At 41.4% G+C, this 22,155-nt stretch overlaps 1 protein-coding gene across 3 annotated transcripts in view; it reads right to left on the bottom strand.

Moving 5' to 3' along the window:
* AKAP12 (A-kinase anchoring protein 12) overlaps positions 1–22,155 on the bottom strand; it is a 223,514-nt gene that overhangs the window by 17,878 nt on the left and 183,481 nt on the right. The window lies entirely within an intron of this gene.

Below are 22,155 nucleotides of genomic sequence, written 5' to 3' on the forward strand. Positions count from 1 at the left end.
TTGAATTTGATATGGTTACAGCCACATAATCTGCTGTACAATATTCAGATAGTTACTGTTCAGTAATGTGCTATGCATTATTCTTAAGAATAAAGGTGTAAGGGATATCATTAGAAGCATACATTTTCTCAGCTGTGACCTAATATTGATTTTTGCTTTATCTTTGGTCCTCTGTGTTTGGGATCTATAACTGTCCCAGCCATAAATGTAAGGCCTGCAAATGATAGACCCAAAATCTAGCCTTGGGGTATAGAGACAAGGGCCGCAATAAAAAACAAGCAGAAATCTCCCCAAAAGAGACAAAGATGCCAATGGCAGAGGTTCTAATCTCAAAGTGTTTTATTAGTCAACGGATTGTTTTTCTTCCAACCAGGCCTGAGATTTACAAAGATATACTAACTTAACTCCACTGCAACTTGGCCATCTCCCTAGATCCAGTTTTGAGTAGAGAAGGGAAATATTACAACTTTTGTCAGGTTTTACTGCTATCTGGATCTCTGTTAGAGAGATTTGCTCTCACTTTTTGTCCTGCTAAGTTATGGCATTACATACCACGTTTTAAAATCAGTAAGCGTTAAAACACACTCCCACTGACCTATGTAGCGGCAGGCCCTGTGGAGTATTTTCACAAGTTCAGTTCACCCTGCTTACCCCCCTGTTTTGTAGGCTTCTAATTTCTAAAAGTATAAAAATATTTAGATATCCAAATTCTGGCCACTGGTTAAAGTAAATATTGTCATAACAAAAATTATGAGCTTACTTAACCGCTTCCTGACCGCCCTATAGCAGAATCCTGCTACAGGACAGCACGTGTGCGCAAAATCACGTATATTTTTTGAGGCAGAAAAAAAAGCGCATTGAACTGCATCTTGTGTGAACTAGCCCTTAATCATAAAGTGGAACTAAACCCATCCATGTAACTGTTTCAAAAAACAGTTACATTCCTGGAATGTTGGGATTGCTAGCTGTCACATTTGCTTGTGTCCTCAAGCTGTCAAACCATCAAATGGCTGGTTTGGCAGTTGGAGATCAAACATGGCATCAGCAATCTACTGATCACTGGTGCAATGCTTTCCAGGCTCCTTTGGACAAAAATAATAAATGCACATTAAATAAATTGTCCAAAAGGTGAACTTATCCTTTAACCACTTTCCGTCCAGCCGTTGTATATAAACGGCTGGCCGGAGGCAGTGTAGGGTCGGGTGGCTGTTTATAAACGGCCTCCCAGCCCCCTGCTTGTGTGCACTCCCGGGAGTGCGCAGCACCGCGATCCGGTGTACGCTGTGTGTCTTCCAGACAAAGTGGAACACAGGTCGCTGTACGGGACCTCTGTGCGAGGTCCTGATCATATGATCACTGATTGGCCAATCAGTAATCACATGAAGAGTAGTAAGCAAGATGCCAATTCTGACATTGCTTACTACGTGTGAAATCTGTGAATGATCACAGAAGTCACATGGTACAAGGCTATTCACAACAGCCTTGTACCATGTGACAAGCTGTGACCAATCACAGCTCACACAGTATTTCTCAAAGGCTGCAAGAATGCAGCCAGTGAGAAGAAGAAATAATTGCTTTTACAGCCTTTATGGGTATAAAAGCAATCAGTGTAAAAAAAACAAAATCTGCATAATCCCCCCACAAGTAGTGTGACACTGTACTGCTAGGGTGACAGTATGTAAAAATAAAAAAACATAAATAATAATATAAAAAAAAAACAAAAAGGTAAAAATAATGTAAAAAAATTATAATTATTGGTTATAAACTAATTTGGGTTATTTATTTTTTTGCTAAAAAGATAACTGAATCAATTGTGGCCAAGATTTATGAAGAAAGATTATTTATTTGCAAAATTTTATAGAAAAACACTTTTTTTCAAAATTTTTGGACATTTCCATTTGTATAGCAAAAAAATTAAAATACCACTGGTGAATAAATACCACCAAAATAAAGTTTTAGCTGTCTCAAAAAAATATGAAAAAATTCATATGTGTACAGTGTTGCATGACTGCGCAATTGTCATTCAAAGTGTGATAGTGCTGAAAGATGAAAATTGGCCTGGACAGGAAGGGGGTAAAAGTGTCCGGACTTGAATTGGTTAATCCCTGGTTCACACTAATGTGGTGCGGGAAACACAGTGAATCCTGTGTCTTTCCTGCACCGCATTGCAATCGCACAGCATCCATGCGATCTGGTATGAGTGTCAATGCTAAATCAATTAAACCCCAAGACAGATCGCAAAACGCATTGCGATTACCAGTATTCACATTGCATGGGTGTGAACACCCATGCAATGCGAATCAGGCACAGGGAAAAAAGGCACCTTTTTGGGGCAGATGCAGTTTGAGCCATACAAAATGTATGGCTCAAATCGCACCGCACAGACATCGCATGTGATTTGCACAGGAATGCAGTGTGGTTCCTGTGCGAATCACATGTGATGTGCTGCATCGCATTAGTGTGAGCCAGGGTTAAGGCTGTCAGCAGATTGGCCTCTACAGATTCAGCAGTACCTACAAATGCCTAAAAATGGAGAGCAACTGAGCATGTGAGGCAGGGTGAGACAGTTGCAGGGGCGGACTGACAACTCATGGGGCCCCTGGGCAATAGGGGATCATGGGGCCTCTGTGTCCTTGCCCAAACTCAAAAAAGCCTATGAAAAAGGTACCAGGGGCATCTCATGGGGCCCCCTACTGACCCCAGGCCCTCGAGCAGTGCCCGAGTTTCCAAATGGTCAGTCCGCCCCTGGACAGTGGATTACTGGATTTTACACAGTATAGACATTTATTTTAAAAAGTGGAGGTAACCTCAAATGGTCAGAAATTTTGGGGTAGCAAACATTTGATTTAATTAATAAACATCTTGAGGACAACAACCATAATTTACCTGGCAGCATCTCAACGTATATCAAGTGGTCATCATCTATTTTCTGGTATATATATATTATATTATATTTAAAAACTATTTACAATTTCAGACAGAAGAGGGCAGCAGATCCCTACATAAAGAAAAATATTAGCGTATGATCACTGCACAATGGATTTTAAATCCCAGAATAATCCTCACTGAATCATGGATGTGCAAACCCCAGGAGTTAGACAACCAATGTAACCAAGATAAATGGCACCAAACTATTTTGAATGTTCTATTTTGTTATCAACAGAAGCAAATGTCTTAGCTCATTAAAAGAAAGGCACTTCTAAAGCCTTATTTTCTTTATTTAAATAAAGTATGAAAAGATTAGAATCACTGAGTTTTTTTTATGTCTGTGTCCCTGTTAGGTAGAGTCACTCTGCTGGAGACAAAAATTAAAGGGACGTCTGAAATTGTAGAGTTGTCACCAACATACAGTAGTTAGGATAAACCTTACAAAGGGAATATTTGATCTGATGACAATTGTCTAAGAGAGGAATTATGTTCACTTTGAAGTCTCCCAAAGGGGAGACAAACAACCTAAATTAAAGCAGAACTTCTCCGAAAAGTTCCTCCTCCTCCCCCCCTCCTCTGTTATATTTGGCACATATTTTTTAAGGGGGAGCAGGTACCTGGTTTTGACAGGTACCTGCTCCTACATCCACTTGAATCGCCTAAGCAAGCCGAGTAGAATTTCTCCTCCCCCCAACCCCCCCCCCCCCGTCCTGTCTGCAGCCTTCTGGGACATGGCACAGGTCTGAGAAGGATGTGGGATCATTAAGAAAGCACAGTGCGACTCACGTATGGGCACTGGGCAGCCACCTGTAAAGCTGCAAGCAGTCACAGCCGCCTGCCCACGGTTAAAATGCCGGCTTGGGTGAGGACGATGTTGGATCCCTGGACAGGTGAGTGTCTGTTTATTAAAAGTCAGCAGCTACAGTTTTTGTAGCTTCTGACCTTTAATTTTACACAGGAGACTGAAGAACCACTTTAAAGTGTATATTCAGTCTCTTTGTCAGCTTGGCTCTGTTTTAATGGTTTCTCCCTCCTTTAATAGAAATGAAATAAAATATTTATTTTTTCTATTAAAAAGCACCTTTTCTATTTAGTTTTGCTCCTCATCATACATCATTTCTCTAGGTCAGTGGTCTTCAAACTGTGACCCAGTGGCTGAATGTGGCCCTTTGCAAGCCTTTATCTGGCCCTTGGGGCACTATTCCACCAGCTGGACAGCATTCTCTTTACTGACACTATCAATGGGGCACTATTCTTCCCATTGACACCAACAAGGGGCACTATTTCTCTTGGGGCATCTTCTACTCCCACTGGCCACAGTCTAAAGCTTGAAGGACCATAAACTGGCCCTATGCTTAAAAAGTTTGGAGACCCCTGGTCTAGGTGAATGACTTAGGATCCTCTAGTCCCAGTTACTCCCGGGATACTTTCATCCAAGATCCCAGAAGTCTTGGGGCATTTGTTTCTCTTATCTTGAGATAGCTATAAGGGCAGAGCAAGAGGCAGGCTGGAGAAGGTCTGGAGGTGGGCTTGAAGACCTATACACAAAAGATCTTGGAGCACAGCGCTATATGACCACACAGCACATGTGTGCTGCCTGGTGTATTGCACATGCACGGTGCCAGTGGCCGCACTGCACGTAAGCGAGATTTGCCATTATAGAGGGTAGAGAAGCATCACATCCGAATGACCAGGAAAGCAAAAGGCACTGCCTTCAGCTGCCCTCACTTAAAATGGTCACGGTTACACAATAGGGTAAGTGCCCTTCCAGCTTACTTTTTGCATATGAAAATGGCAGATTTTGCTATTTTAGGTGGAATAATCGCAAAACTGACATTTTTCCATGCTGCTAGTATTTTTTTTTTTTAATTTATAAAGTTTAACTGAAGTTCCTCTTTTAAATTACAAGGGACTTTACCAATACCTACTCTTTTCAAAACAAAATAATATTTTGGCTATACATACACTTTAAAATTGTCTATTGGCTCGTAGACTGGACTGGTTGCTTCTTGAAAAATGCAAAAAATTTTCTACCCCTGAAAATAACCTATTATTTCTATTTCTGTTTAATTAAATAATTCACTTTATAGAAGGTTTTCAGTAGGTGCCTTGTAGAGGGTATCATACTTTTAAAGCCGTACAAGAATTCCACTAGCAGCAGGGTGGACAGTCACTGACAGCTGACATTCTTTGTGCTGGACCAGGCTCCACACATCAGTTATGGTTGGTTGTATGAAGATACGAACACCACAGCTCATCCTCTGAATAGAAATGGCCAAACATATACTACACATGATAGTTATGAATCAGATACGAAAAAAATTTCTAGCTTGGAGTCAAAGAGTGAAGAAGCTGTATTATCAACCTCTGATAAACAAACAGGATAAGACTTCAAACAGTAAAGGAAGAATGCTGATAAAAAAGGAACAGTCTAGTACTTTGATTTCTGGGTTTCCTTGCTGTTAAGAGCACCAAAGGATGTGTAGATTTGTTCTCACATTATATTCCTCAAAAGGTTGCATACTGCTCCACTCAGCATTGGTCTTATTGGGGTTGATTTACTAAAGGCAAATAGACTTTTCGTTTACAAGGGGATTATCCCCAGAGCTAAATGAAAGAAGTGAAGCTCTCCCAACTTTTATCCGATCGTGCAATAAAAACTTATTTTCCTTGCACGTAATTTGGTATTCTAAATAGTGAACGCCCTTGAGTGGGGCGAAACATGTTGACGTACTTCCGGTTGGTCTCCCGAACGTCCAACGACATTTCCGGTGAGTGGAATGCACGCCGAGGGATGCGTTCCAGGCGGCCATTTTTTGACTAGTGGAGAAAGATCGTTCTTTATGGAGGCTGTCATCCTGCTGCACACAAGGTTGTGAGTTTCTAGGAGCTGTGGAAATTCGTTTTGCTGTTCGAAAATTCGTTTGATGTCCTTAAATAAATGCTGGTTTTTATCCTATGAAATGTGAGTGGTTTGACTTGAATTAATTAAAAAGGGGTATAACAGTATTACACTATTAGTTTTTTCTCCTTTTTGGAACTTGGTGATTTGGCGAGGAGACGAGTGGAGAAATATCCATAGATCTGAGGTGGCAAATAGAGGAGTCCTCAAAGGGGGTCCAGGAGCCCGAAATAATCCTGAAAGGTGTTTTACTCACCATTATCTGGTGAGTGCGGTTTATGTTGATTTCGGCACTGGTGGATGGTGGAAGAATTATTTGAAGCACTGAAGTTTATTTTTAAAAAAAGTTTTTTTGGGATCACCGGACTTTTCATTTATGAAAAATTTTTTTAGTTTTTTTAGTTTCTATATTTCAGGGGATTGTGGTCACTTATTTTTATGACTGGACTTTAAAGATTATTTATAAAATAATAATTTTATATTCACTTATTATTTTACATTTGTGTTTTGCGCTGGTTTATATTGGAAAATTCTAAATAGTGAAACTTCATTACATCCACTAAGCTCTGAAGCAAATTCCCTTGCAAAGTGCAACTGCCCTTGCAAATTAGACAGCTTTTTACCTTTAGTAAATCAACCCCTATATGCAGATAGATAGTAGAATACGTTTTGGGTAAAGTAATTTTAGATAGACAGATAGATAGATAGATAGATAGATAGATAGATAGATAGATAGATAGATAATTGAATTTACCAAAAGCTTTTTTTTTTTGTCTGTCCTTTTCAGTTCTTAAGGTACCCATAAGTATGAGAATAGTAAATTCCAACATGAATGATGATGCTTATGATTAAGGAGACGTTCACATAACCCTGGTCATCTGAAATGTGAAAATGGCAAGTAGCCATGTTGGATATATTAAGCTGATGTTATTGTTTTCTTGAAGATAAGCCAGTACCATAGGAGTCCAGCTATGTCCCCCCAGTCCCAACTACATTGAAATTAAGCATGCACACTAGGGTAACCCCTTTGGTGAAAGTTTAGGGAAACTGCTTTGGAATTAAAGAAAGTCTTATAATGCCCTCTGATATCTAGAGTCTGTCTTAGGGGCACACTGGACATTTTTGTGGCTGCTCCTAAGGGGTGTCTGGCTTTTTTTTCCTGTTTCTAAACTCCCCTGCGTGTTTGCCTATCTGTCATGCACACATAGACTTTTAGCAGCATTTAGTAGCAAGGGCTTTTAGAGGCAGGAAAAAAAAACACTGTCAGTGCATCCAGGAGCAGCAGAGCTTTGGTAGAAAAAACATTTGACGCTTGTAAACGAGCCTAAACGTGTATTAACTCTAGACCTGTTTAGAGCATGAGCGTTAATTCACTTCAATGGTCAAAATACATTATTATTCTGGCCAATGAAATGAATTCATGCCCAAGTGTCTGAAACCTGTAAATGCGCCTAAACGTGCCTAAAAGCATTACACACTTTTGCAAGCGCTTACAGGCATTTTGTTCTGCCAAAACGCTGTTGCCAATGGCTTCTAGGGGAGTTTGCAAAATGTCCTGTGTGCATGAGGCCTAAGACATCTTACTTTGATAGCATCAAGGAAAGTTAGCCGCAATATGCTAGTTGTGCCCCTTTGCACACAGGTGATAGACATACATCTTTAAACACATATTTTATTTATGTCAATGTACGCAGTGCTTAACATATATATTGTACATTCACATCAGTCCCTAACCCTCAAGGGGCATTCAATCTAAGGTCCCTAACTCACATTCATACATACACATACTAGGGCCAATTTAGACAAGATCCAATTCACCTACCAGCATATCTTTGGAGTGTGGGAGAAAGCTGGAGTACCTGGAGGAAACCCACGCAGGCACAAGGAGAACATGCAAACTCCAGGCAGGTGGTGCTGTGGTTGGGACTTGAACCAACGACCCTAATACTGCCAGGTGGAAGTGCTAACCATTTAGCCACTGTGCTGCCCATATTTTATCACCAAGTGCCACAGTTGCAGCAGAACATGTTTGAGCATAGAGGTAAAAGCATGCTAACATATTTAGTTCAAGTGTGTCTCATTGATTTCAAATACAAAGCTTTATGTCTATTTGTGGCAATTGAGATGGGCTGTCCAATGTCCTATGCTATGTGTACATTTCAGCCAGTTTCTATTATAAAGGCAAATGTAGGCTATAGACAGACATTTATGCCATTACAAAGACAGAATAACAGAATACACTGAAATTAGCTAGACGTATGTCTTAAGTAAATGCATGCCACTGTATATTAACAGCTGAATTTGATCATTAACAAATATGCAGTGGATAGAGATCTAAGCTATTAGCAGTAGAGAAATGCCCGTAGCATAAGGAAAGGAAAGAAATAGCGCAGGGCAGGCATGACTAGGCCTAGAGTGGTTAAGGAGGACAGGAAAGGGTTCAGATAGCACGAGGTGGGGTTGTAGGGATGGATAGGACCTGATTGGTAGCTGGGGGTGTAGGTGGGGTCTGCTACACCTTGGGGTGGGGGGTTTGGGGAGGGTCGTCTGTCGGTAAGGTGGGACATGAGAAGAGAGAGCTTCCCTCCCACCCTCCCTGTTTTCCCGGGGGGGGTTATTTCGGTTCTTGTGCAGTTGTTGGTCTTTGGAGGCGGTACTTAATTTGGAAGGTACAAGTAATGATGTAGGACCCATCAGTGGTATGGTGTCCCAACTGGTTCTGCACTGCAGATGGTATGGTTGTCTCAGAGCCGGTGTGTTGCGGCTGGAGGCCTAGTGCAATATGGTTTCCGCAGGTGCATTTCGGTTCGGTTTTGGTGCCTTCGAAGACCAACGACTCTGACTATGTGTTTCTGTTTTAAGGAATGTTTTTTGTGTATTTGAAGTTGAAGTGTTAATAAAAGGCCATGTTGGTCATTTTTACTCCAATTGGTGTTATGTTTTTCTTTAATATAATTCATAAAGGGGTTGGTATGGAAGGGTGAAATGGTGGTGTAGTGAGTCTGGATTAGCCAATCTCTTGTGCACTAGTCATGTGTTTGTAGTATAGCCGTGTGCAATGTCAGCCATTGCTGAATGCAGAAAGTGTGGCCTTTAAGTGATAACCCTTTTCATGGATAACCTAAACTACTAAAGATGCAAACTTTGAGGTCCTTCCTTAGTTTCCGTCCTCAGTCATTATATATAGCTTCTTCCTCAGGTCTTGTATAAAGCCTGTGCAATGAACCTAAGGAAAGTCCCACAAACTTGCATTTTGTATACCACTAACATTAACCAACAAAGGGCATCACATAAACATCTAGTTTTCTGCAATAGCATATTTATAAACTGCTCTGTCACCAGCTTCTGTGAGCTGATTATTCAGTAAAGGCAATAATCATCCAACCAAATTCATGTAACTTACAGTTTACTGCCTGTGATCTAAGGTGAAGCAACTTTAAGCATAGTAGGATACTCTATTATTATTTATTACAGGTACTTATATAGTGCTGTCAATTTACGCAGCGCTTTACATATATATTGTACATTCACATCAGTCCCTAACCCACAAGGGGTGTACAGGCTAAGATCCCTAACTCACATTCATATATATATTAAGGTCAGTTTAGACAGGATCCAATTAACCTACCAGCATATCTTTGGAGCGTGGAAGGGCACCCACACAGGCACAGGGAGAACATGCAAACTCCAGGCAGGTGGTGCCATGGTTGGGATTTGAACCAACAACCCTAGTACTGCCAGGTGGAAGTGTTAACCCTTCAGCCACTGTGCTGCCCAAAACAGGAGGAATGTTTTACAGTAACCGGAGCTGTTTTTATCCCTCCTACTATTCTATGCCAACGGTCTTGTGCCAGCCCTGCCTACCCCCAGACAATGGACTAATTTTAGTATGGTACCCAAGTGGGTGACTTGTACATACCTCCAACAAAAATGTGCTAACTTTGCAAGGACAGCAGCAAGTAGTACCCAGTTGGCAGTTGGATTTGCTTGGCAGACAGAAAAGCAGTCTGAAACTTGTCTAAAAAGTTAGCAAAATGTGTTTCTAGCTATGTGCCACCCCCCGCAGGCTATATCTTAGGTTGGCTATGAAGAAATCTGCACTAGCATTACCCATAACAACTTGGAACATACCAGATTATTGAGGCATAAGAGTGGACAAACAAAAATCTGATTGCCTACTAGGAGTTACTGCATACCACCTCTGTGTACATTTTAGAACATAAAGTCATTATGGAGTTAAACTGTTATCAGCAATTAAGTTTCAGATCAGCCATACCCCCCTAGTACCATTTATCACTATAGCAAGATGTGCAATCATAACAGTGGCAACTGACACCATCCAAAAACATAGTGAAAAGGGAGCCCTACATTCTCAACCTATCTTCCCCAAATTATTACTAATTAGAAATATCCAGTCAAGAGACTCAAATCATTTCTTAGTAGTTATGAGCAGGTCATGTTAGAAGTCTGTTGTGTTTGTCAGGAGTAACAATATCACTTTACATTCCAATGTCACTTCATATTTCAATAATCACCCCTAATACACTTATTTACATTTTAATGACATATTTTTCAACTGCAAAAAATTCTGTTGGTTGAATCAAAGGTAATTATAGGGGACTAAACTAGTGACAGTTAAATAGTGCATAAGCTGAAAAAGCTAAATCACAAAATTACATTTCAGGATACTGAATACAGCCACAGCTGAATAGGAATGAGGAATAAGTATTTAATTGCAGGAAGGGCAGTAAAGGGGTGGGCATAGACATGCTGGCATCTCACTGAGAATAATGGGCAGCGATACATCTCAAATGACTCCACAATTTGCCACTGTTTTTTTCCTGATTCAACTGATGGGTGGAGATGGTGCACACACTCTGAAAGCTTTATTCCCCTTTCTTCATAGAACAGAGAACAGTTGGCATTAAGCAAAGAGATTTTCCAATATGTTGCAACAACAGGTCCTTAAGATAATCAAGTGGCCATTACCGAACCTCTACATAGCATGGTTGTGCATGGCCAACTGTACACGTATGTGGCATGAATCTATATTATATTATGTTCATTGAATTGGCATTGTCACATAACGTGTTATGTTTCTTAGGACCTGTTGGGTGCCAAAAATGTTTTTCTCCTTATAAAACTCATTGGGCTTGGAAAAGTAATTTGAAGCAGCTTGATGCAGCTTTGAAGGAGATCAAGTGCATGTCACAAGGAGGTTGACTGTAGGTCAAATGCATCTGGGATGGAAATGATCTAAAAATATAGGCTTGTTAAGAACAGTGCTGCATTGGATACATGTTTTCAAATTTAAGGCTCTGTATAACTTATTTAAATTTCAAGCAGAACTCCGGCATTTTTTTTTACTATCCTTCTGTCCTCCAGAAAAAAAAGGTGCTCCCCAATGTCCAGTGGTGGACTGGTCCTGTCATTCTCACATCCAGAGCCGGTCTTTGGGCATGATGATGTCAGGAACAGTCCACTGCACTAGACCATGGGGGGAGGGAAGGTACAGGAGAGTCAGGAACCAGTCTTGCACTGGGAGGATCAGCGGATTAGGTGAGTATATCTCAGATCTCTAAACCCCTAGACAAAAATGAGCAGTTAGCCCATGCAGTGTAGCACTGCCCCATTGCAATGGGAAAAAACATTTTGCCCCTGCTTTAAGTTTACACAGGATTTACACAACTTTCTCTCACGAGTCATACATTTTTTTTCAGTTGAATCCAATTTAAAAATGTGTGGATATTGGGTAAAAGTTGTATGAATCTTGGGTTAATAAAACATGGATAAACAGATCCCCCTCCCCCCAAAGTTAAACTGTAAATTTCTGAAAAATTCACACAAGTGATATGAATGCAGGGATATTCCACTTTATTGCATTATGGCCATTGGCTGCAAGTGCTGATCGAACGATGGTTTTCCACTATGACTGTTCGACAGAAGCCAACTGACACATGTACCAACATCTACATGTACCAAATTTGGCCGGTTTCTGCTGCTCAATTTTCAATACATGTATATCCTTTTTAAGACACTCAGATTACATTGCTTGCATGGGATATGTTGGTTAGTGTTAATTAGTGGCAAAGCAACCTCTTCCATATTCTCTCAGTCACCTGCCTGAAAGAAGAAGGGCTAGTCTACGTACTTCAGTGAGTTGTGTTGGTTTCACAGAAAATAACTTTCCCTTTTGTTGCCTTTCCTAATCAATAGGTAGATAGATACAGTTGTGCTCAAAAGTTTGCACTCCCTGGCAGAAATTGTGCAATTCTGGCATTGATATTGAAAATATGACTAATCATGCCACAAAAACTTTTATTGAAGGATAGTGGTCATATGAAGCCATTTATCACATCCTTTTTAAATCATAATGATATAATCACCCAGATAGCCCTGATCATAAGTTTACATACCCTGGAATGTTTGGCCCTGGTACAGGCGCACAAGGTGACACACACAGGTTAAAATGGCACTTAAAGGTTAATTTCCCATAGCCGTGGCTTGATAAATTACAATTAGTGTCTGGGCATAAATAGTCAATGAGTTTGTTAGCTCTCATGTAAATACACTGAGCAGGTTAGATACTGAGCCATGGGTAGCAGAAAAGAACTGTCAAAAGACCTGAGTAACAAGGTAATGGAACTTTATAAAGATGGAAAAGAATATAAAAAGATATCCAAAGCTTTGAATATGCCAGCCAGTACTGTTCAATCATATATTAAAGTGTTACTAAATCCACAAAAGTCATTCTGTGTATGCAGTAAAGCATGCTTGTTATACTCACTGTGGAACCTAAGGGGTTAATCCTCTGCATTGTACAAAAAGGACATTTGATCCTTTCTTCACTGTTCCTCCCCTTTTTCAAGCGACCACCTCTTATTTCCAGACTGAACCGTAGGCATGCACATGCTCAGTTTGGTGTGTGTTGCTACAGAGGTTTATTTTTCTTGGTAGAGTGCATGTGATCAGCACAGGGCCAATCAGCACTGTCCAGACAGAGGTCAGGGGATTTGCATCCTCCTAGAGCAAAAAGAAAACTCCTCCTACAAGCTTTAGCTAGTGCTGGGCTGGACACAGATAGAAGTCACAAGACTGCTCAAACAGCTGATGAGAAAAGGTATTTAGTAGTTTATATTTACTAAAATAATTGCATTTCTTTGTTCTGTGTACTGTGGGAGACCAGATATAGTGGATGCAGGGTCCTGGGTTGAGTAACACTTTAAGAAGTGGAAAGTTTGGGGATCTCTTGATTCCAAGCCAAGGTCAGGTAAACCACTGTGCGCCAAGATATGGTAACTCTATGGTGGCTGTCTCCCTCTCTTGCTGACGGCACACAAGGTGGGGGCAGGCAGGCCACATTTTGAGCTGCCGGGTGAAATCAGTGGGCTTGTATAGAAAAGAGGATACTCAGTGGGTCTCTGACTTCCAGATTCACATGCAATTCCACTACTTCCATCCAACAGCTCAGAGTGTGGCCTGCCTGCCCCCACCTTGTGTGCACATGCAGGGCTGTGCAGGGCTGTGCAAGACAGGAGGGGGGGGGGGCACTTTACTGGGCTTGGCGGGAGCTGATTAGAGAGTGTGCCACTGGGGATATCCTACCTTTTTAAAAATAAATAAATAAATAAAACACCTTTCTTTTATACATTATTGAACAGCACCTAGTTACCCCTCTCCTGGCAAGGCTGCAGTGATGTGGAGGTGCAGGATATTGGGGAAAGGTGACACCCCCTTCCTGGTAATGACACATGCCCTCCTACCTCCTTCTGGTAGTGACAGGTGACTCCCTCCTTCAGAAGCCCCCCACTGCAGATAGACACAGATCACCCCCTCCTCCTGCAAAGACAGATGATCCCCCCACAGCTAATGACAGATGACCTCTCCCCCCACCAGGTAATGACAAATGACCCCCCTCCCCCCACCAGGTAATGACAGATGACCCCCCTCCCCCACCAGGTAATGACAGATAACCCTCTCCTCCCACCAGGTAATGACAGATGACCCCCTTCACCCATCAGGTAAAGACAGATGACCCTCTTATTCCACCAGGTAATGAAAGATGACCCCCCTCCCCCTACCAGGTAACCATAGATAACCCCTCCTCCCCCACTAGTTAATGACAGATTATCCCACTCCCCCAACTAGATAATGGCAGATGGCCACCACCAGGTAATGGCAGATGACCCCCCTCCCCCCACGAAGTAATGACACAACAACCCCCCCGGCCCCCACTAGATGATGACAGGTGAACCCTTCTCCCCACCAGGTAATAACAAGATGGTCCCCTCCCCCACCAGATAATATCAGATGACCCCCTCCTCCCACTAGGTAATGACATATGACCCCCCCACCAGGTAATAACAGATGACCCCCCCTCCCCCCACCAGGTAATGACAGATGACCCCCCTCCCCCCACCAAGTAATGTCAGATGACCCCCTCCTCCCACCAGGTAATGACAAATGACCCCCCACCATGTAATAACAGGTAACTCCCTCCTCCCACCAGTTAATGGCAATTGCCCCCCCCCCCACTCCCACCACAAGTTAAAGACAGATGACCCCCTTCCCCCACCAGGTAATGAAAGATGACCCCCTCCCCCCACCAAGTAATCATAGATGGCCCCTCCTCCCCCCACCAGATAATAACAATGACCCCCCCCCAACCCCACCAGGTAATGACAGATAACTCCCCTCCCCCCACCAGATAATGACAGATGAACCCTTCCCCCACCAGGTAATGACAGATGACCCCCCCCCCCTCCTCCCACCAGATAATGACATATGATCTCCCCTACCGGGTAATGAAAGATGACCCCCTCACCAGGTAATGACAGATGACCCAACCAGCCAGGTAATGACAGATGATCCCCTTCCCCCAATCAGGTAATGACAGATGACCCCCCTCCCTCCTCCAGGTAATGACAGAGGTTCCCCCCCCCTGGTAAGACACTTGTCCTCCCCCCTCCCAGTAATGACACATGCCCTTCCAGTTTATCAATAATTAGTGTGCAATAATTAGTGTGTTAATCGGACTAGAGCTCATGCATAATGTTCGGCCTGTGTGAATGCATTATTGGAGGGCATAGTTTTCTATGACTGGGCCAAAAGCACATTGTAATCAGGTCATTCACTGTGAGAAATAAGCTTTGAAGAAGGGAGAATATTTTCTCCCAAAACGCATTAGTTTGATGCATTTGTCATTATTCTCAAAAAAGCCTCCTAATCTACCATCAAAAGTGCATTCATTTGGACATCGGGCGCTCCTTCTTTTCTACCATTCCAAGTATATGTATGGAAATGACCTCAAGGCCATACCAGAAAGGCAACAGCCCAAACCCTAAGAGGGTTTACCGCCAATATCCACCATTGGGTACAACTGACTGGAGGGACTTCCCCCTACCCACCCAGGCAACCACCTACCTATGGCCAAAGACTGATCCAGTCAGTCCAGCGCAGTCTTCAGCACAAACATGCCCTCTCAGGGAATCATTGATTCCCCCACCATCCTGGTAATGATACGTTCTTCCCCCTTCCCCCATGCTGATAATGACAGATTCCCCGCCAAGCCCCCCTCTGCTCATCCTGCTCAAACTGAAACAGTAAAGTCTCAACTCCGGTGAGGAGTTTTTGGAGGATTTTTGTGTGAGTGTCAGTAGGTGTTCTGGGGAGGGCAGTGTGTCTTTGTGTAAGTATCTGACCACTGTCTTACCTCACCAATGACAGTGGTCGCAGCTCCCAGGCAGTGTTTTCCTCCTTCCTTGCTCAACCCTCTGACAGTTCGGTGTAGGTCCCAGCCTGCTTCTCAGCACGGTCACTTTCCTGTCCAGGGCTGAGGCCAGAACCCTATCCTTTCTCCACTACTCTCCAGCTCTCCGCTTCATTCAGGTCCTGAAAATGGAGCCAAAAGATCTTCTGGCTGTTGACGTTGCATTCTGGCCCTGGTTTCGCTTGCCCCATCACACTGATAAGGAGATCGCAGGGGCCCCCTGGATCATGTACAGGGTCACAATCGCCACCCCTGCGACCCCTAATGCTACACCCATGTATGCAGGCCAAATTAAAAAGCCACCCTGAAAATACAACTTCTGTATCTATGCAAATAAATTTCAGTAAATTAAAGTGATTTTAAAGGGTTTTTTTAAATAACAAACACGGGCTGCTGTGTGCAGTGGATTTGCACAAAGTAGCCTGGAACCTCCTCCCGGGTCCCCCGCTGGCACTCCTGGCCCCTCCCTTCTGTCGGGTGCCCCCACAGCAAGCAGCTTGCTATGGAGGCACCCGCTGCTCCATGTGTCCATTCACAAACAGAGCCGTGGCTTGGCCCCACCCCCTCTCTCTTCTCATTTGCTCACTGGCTGTGACTGATAGCAGTGTGAGCAAATGGCTCCCGTTTCTGTCTCAGCCAATGAGGAGTGGGATTCCGGGGCTGGATGAGATTCCAGTGCACATTGCTGGATCGAGAGGGGGCTTATTTGAGTATAAGGGGGGCTTGGGGGGATGCTGCTGCACAGGTTTTTTGCCTTTATGTATAGAATGCATGAAGGTAAAAAACCTTGAGCTTTTGCACTTTAATAGTGCATGCAATGGTTAACCCTGCTCTTGAATCTGAAGGGTTAAAATTATTAAACACACAGGAGACTTTTTTAGGGATACTACAGTTGAACAAACCAGCCCTCCACGTGCTTAAGTCATCCCTTTCAACATCTGGAGCTGGTTGACAACTCTCCCGTGGGATTCCTAGAGCTGAGCTGGATGCTTTCCAGAAATTCTCAGCATTCTACCTTCATCAGATATGCTATGTACACACCCAACTTCCCTCTCCTCGGACCCTTCCAAAGTTCTTTACACAGACCTCAATTTGCAAAGTATGCAATTTTTATACTCTACTTTTTGACCAATTTTGAGATTTATGGTTTACTTCTGTATTTTCTAAACGATGATCAGTGCAAAGGAGAAAGTGTGAAAAAATAGGTGCTAACTATAGAAACAAATCAAATCCCAGCTGTAATTTTTTTGGTGCATATTATAAAATTGCTCACTGTCAGCAATATTAGTGTTTCTTTTGGTGCAGTTTTCTATTTTTTGTTTCCTTTTTTATTTTCTATTGACTTCAAATACATTTTACAGTATTCTATAAAGCCTAATTTGGCTCCTTTCAAGTGGGATGGACTCCATTTTTATCAACACAGGATCTGTTCGCTGATACCCTTCTGATTAGAGCAGAGCAGGCGGATGACAGGCCCATGTCTGCTCAGTTTCTGCAGAGCAGACATGCACAGAGCCCTCTCTGCTCTATGAATGGCTGGTGATAAACGGACCAGCTGTCCATTTACACCTGGCTCCCCTCCAATGCAATCCGCCTAGATGGAGGGGGGTGGATCCTCTGCCTATTTTTCTTTCAGCGGGCTGAACTGGACTGATGGTAGGCAGAAGTAAATGGGCACAAATCCATTTACACCACCTGGTCCATAAGAGTGGATGGAGGGTCCGATCAGGTCCTCCTGAAAAACTGACAGGCAGACTTGATTGGACCCCTTGTGAAAGGGGCATCAAATGATAAGTCATTTGATGTCCCATGTAAACTACAAACTCTAAAGGGACCCAAAGAAGAAAACAAAAAATAAATAAATAAAAAGATGTCAGATCTTAACCTGTACAATTTCACTAAAATACTATACTAATTTAATAAGAGTAAAAATTAGTTTGGTGAAACAAACAAGTACCTGCCTGTTCATGGTGTAAAGTAAATGATAATAAATAAGGTGAAGCAGTCTGCTCATATTCAAGTAAAAGGTCTGTTTTAGAATTTTCCTTGAACATGATTGGGTATTTATAGTGACTTTCTACAATATATTCACTATCATATTTACACCAATTTGTAAACCTCAGAAATTCAGATGACTTCTGCCCCACACAAAAAAAAGCAATAACATTCTATTGACCCTATGATCTAACCTAGTGCAAAGATATGCAACGTATGGTTCTTCTCTTCTACTTGGCTACAAAAAAAGTGACTGGTTGGAGAGAGAATTCTGTAATGTTTGTAAGAAGAATGACATCACATTCCTTTCAAAATGCCAACAGGATTATGTAAAGAGACCCTGTCAACACACTTCTTATCCTCATGTAAACAATTCATTTTAAATTGCTTTAATCCCAGTTACTAATGTCCCATGGGCAATCAAATCCTTTTGTAATAGCAGTTATAGGTGCCAGGAAAATCAAAAGAATCCAACAGTTCAGACTCTTCTCTTTACTGGTTGGCTGCTGCTGCTCAACCCCCCCAGTTGCTACGCCATAAGGGCCTGTCAGTTCCCATCACAGCCTTGTGAAATGTAAACTGACAGTTCACAGGCTTTGTTCACAACTTGTGAATGGGGCTACATCTATGGTAAACTCATGGGCTGCGCAGGCCAGAATAGCAAAAAGTAGACCAGGCAGAGGACAGTTTGCCTATGATGCTGTCGCCTGCATCCCCAAACATTGATTTATTTGAGGCACTTATATAGTAAGTTAAGCAGTGATATATATATATATATATATATATACACATACATATATATATATAATTCACATCAGTCCCTACCCTCAAGGAGCTTACAATCTAAGGAGACTAGCTCATATTTATAATACACTTACCAGGGACAATTTAGACAGGTGCCTATTGACCTACTAGTATGTCTTTAGACTGTGGGAGGAAACCCTCACAAGAACAGGGAGTACATGCAAATTCCATGCAGTTAGTTTCATGGTTATGTTCCAAGCCAATGACTCTAGTATGGCAGGCAGGGGTGCTAACCACTAATCCACTGTGCTGCCCAAAAAATAGATTGTAATCTACTGGAAACTGCCCCAGTATAAAGGTAAAATCCCACACCCAGTACCTTATATAAGAGCTAGTAAAGAACCTAGCTATACAATGACTTCATCTATTATTGTATGTGAGCATTGTTCAACTTCTTCTGACGCCCCACCATCCACTACCGGAAACATCTCCAGATATTTGACATTTGTCCATTCTGTTCCCATCCTTGTGGAAGGATATTTTTCTTTGATGACATCAGGCAAGAACAGATTACTTACTACAAAGTGATAAAAGGGCCTCAAGAACTCATTACAATGTGGTTTGCAATTCTATGCACTGTTTAATTATTCCATGTGACAGGCTTTCTAGTCTGGATAACTTCCAGCCTAAGCAAACAGTTTCAAAAAGCTGCTAAGCTCATTATCAAGACACCAAATGGTTCAACACCAAAGAAGCACTTCCTTTGTAGGTAATTCCCTTATGCTAAAGAGCTGTTATTGATCTTCGGCCAGGCATTGATTGCTTGAAAAAGGGATTTAATATAATATTATAGTAATTAAAAAAAACATTAAGAATATCATCTTCATTTTTACTGCCAAAGCATATTTTAACTTGCAAGAGTAAGCAAAAAAAAAAACAAAAAAACTTTTGTTGTAATTGAAGGATTTCCTCCAAAGCTTGCATATAACAGAATTTTCCCAGTACTGAGAATTCACTGCTGTATGACACACCCACAATACAGACAACAGAGGTCTAGCCCTTCTGTGATAAATACATAAGTATCCTGTTTCATTAAGTAATGCGAGTCACAGGAACTGACATAGTCTAATCTGGGATTATTCATTAAATAATTCATCGTCACAGCAAATTGGGTTTCACCTTTGGGGCAACAATTACGGCCTTGACAACCTAAAGCTAATAGATGATTACACAAAAGGACTATTCAGCAAAAAGAACATTGTGAGGGTTTCATTTGGTTTTAAATTCTGCAAAAGGGCAACCAAACAACAAGCTGCAGAAAAAAAAAATAATACAAAACCACTCCTAGTTAAATGAACAACAGTCATGCTCAAAAAACAAATAAAATGTCATATAAATGTATCATGGCGACTTTAAAAAATGAAAGGCTCTATAAAGTAAGATTTATAAAAAAAAATCTCATTGTTCCTGAACATAACACGTTTTCTATGTCATATGGAAGCCAATAGTTTCCTTATGTCATACACCCTATTTTTCAAGGGAGCAATTCAAACATCTATTAATATGTCCATTCCACCACCATTGCAATATGGAACACAAATTTATAAAATAAAAAGTGTACGAAAGTCAAGCATTGATACTGCACACAGAAAAGCAAATTCACCCATTGACTCATTGTTACGGACAGCACAAATATTTCTTCTGTCCTTTTTATAAATCGGCCCCATTATGCTAAGAGCAGTGATGTGCAGTAGGTCTCAGTAGGAGGTTGAATCTCTGTACAATGAAGAGGGCAGACAGTAGCACTGATAAAGAAAAGCAAGGAGATAACATTGGGAAGGGGGATGCTTGTGAGAAGATATTCTCAAGGATGCAGCTATTCCCAGAGCACCCCTTGCAACTAATATGGGGTCCAGCAGAAAGGGTCCACATTGCATTTAGACTTCTAAATGATTTATATTATCAGCGAAAGCAAAACTGTAATGCAATTATGTATAAACATTAATATATAGACAAATTAGATTACAATGAATGCTATGATTGTGGCAAGCATAGCGTTTTTATCCAGCAAACTCCAAGTTCTAATTTTTTAGACGAAGTGCTCTCCTCTAACAGTTCAATGAAGGTATGTGTTTTAAAGGCTTCACCTTTATTGAAAAAAATAATAAATGCACATATTTTTACAGGAAAAAAAGTGCATTTATTGTTTATTAAAACAGGGGCCTGCAAAGTATTGCACATGTGATCAGTGAATTGTGGTCGCAATTTCAGGCTCCTGCAGACACTGCCTTCAGTTTCAGAGCTGTAGGCAGTGTGAATGAACTATGAACATGCTGATCAGTATGCTCACGGTTCATTAAGAAGTATAAATCGTCTGCCATGGTGGCAGATGGGACTTGTAGTTTATTCATTCACAAATTTCTGTGAATGAATGTTGCAGCTGTGACACAGGATGCAGGGACAGGAACTGAGGGGGACACTGGGGGGAGGGATAGAACATGTTACATGTTACACCCTCAATATGAGTGTAATATGTAAAGTGTACTAAAAGGAGAATCTAGCCTTTAAGCATTCCTACTCTATAGCAGTGACACCAGCAAAAAAAAAGATTCTGGCAGCCATTTGTGCCTGGTGTCACCCCAGATGGAGTCTGTGGCTCGATAGCAAAAGACAATACTGGAAAAATGGTGAAAGGTGCAGAGAAAGTTGCTCAGATGGTAGGGACATATTTTGCTTACTTTCCTAGTGTGAATGCTTATAAAAACAGAAAAGAGTAAGGGTATAAAAAAACAAATGGTCCATTGAGTCTTGCCAATTTGTATGTGTTTCTTTTTTGAACCATTTAGACCATGTATAAACCTAGGTTTAACCCAAGCATGTTTAAAATCACTTACTATTAATTTACTCACTACCTTTTCTCGGAATCTGTTCCAAGTATCCAATGCTCTTTCCAGACTATTTTGTTATTTTGCCATCCTAGAACTGCTTTTGACAGTATTCTCTTGAAAATGAATTATAATCATGTGATTATATATACTACAGCAAGTCATAACTTTCATTTCTGAATGAAGTTAATCCTCCTCACATTCTTCCCTTAGCTAATTCAAAGTCTCCATATGAAGTAATAGTTTTTACTGTGCCCATGTAACAAATGGTGAAGCCACCTTCCCTAAGGGTGCTTAAAATCCTGTGCTTTACAAATGAATGGGATTAAGCTTTCCTTGACACACTAAAACCTTTTCCATAGTATGAGGACTGAGATCTCTCCCTTCTTGTGCCTCTGCCAGCAAAGTTCTTTAATCCACAGCTCATTGAAACATTAGGAACAGTAATGCAGTGTGCCTTTACAGACAAATTTGGGTCAGCTAACACTTTATGCAATTTTTAATAGAAATAACACACACTGCACAAAAATGATTATTTGTTTTTCCTTGCATTTTTATTTTACTCCTATAATCTTGGCTGATAAAAGTTAATGGGAGTCATACTGCAAACAACTTTGACGGTTACTTGATGCTTAAGAGGTTAACTGGGATGGTTACCCTTGAGACTAGTATCAATTACAAATGTGGGTAATTGTCAAATAGTTCTAGGCAGTGGCAGCTGACAAATGGGAACAAACACCACCATGGAACCTTTCAGATACTAGGCTACTAGGACATGTATTTAAGATGGAAGCTGGGATCCATTGATTCATCTATTGGATCCATGTTTCATTAACTGTTTATTTATCAATATTTATCAATATCCTTATCTGTATTGTATTCCTCTGATAAGACCACTGATCTTTCCATTTTACATATAAGCTATAGTACTA

This window comes from Staurois parvus, unplaced genomic scaffold, assembly GCF_062004578.1.
Source record: "Staurois parvus isolate SC_StPar_1 unplaced genomic scaffold, SC_StPar_1.0 ptg000657l, whole genome shotgun sequence".
NCBI classification, from domain to species: Eukaryota; Metazoa; Chordata; class Amphibia; order Anura; family Ranidae; genus Staurois; species Staurois parvus.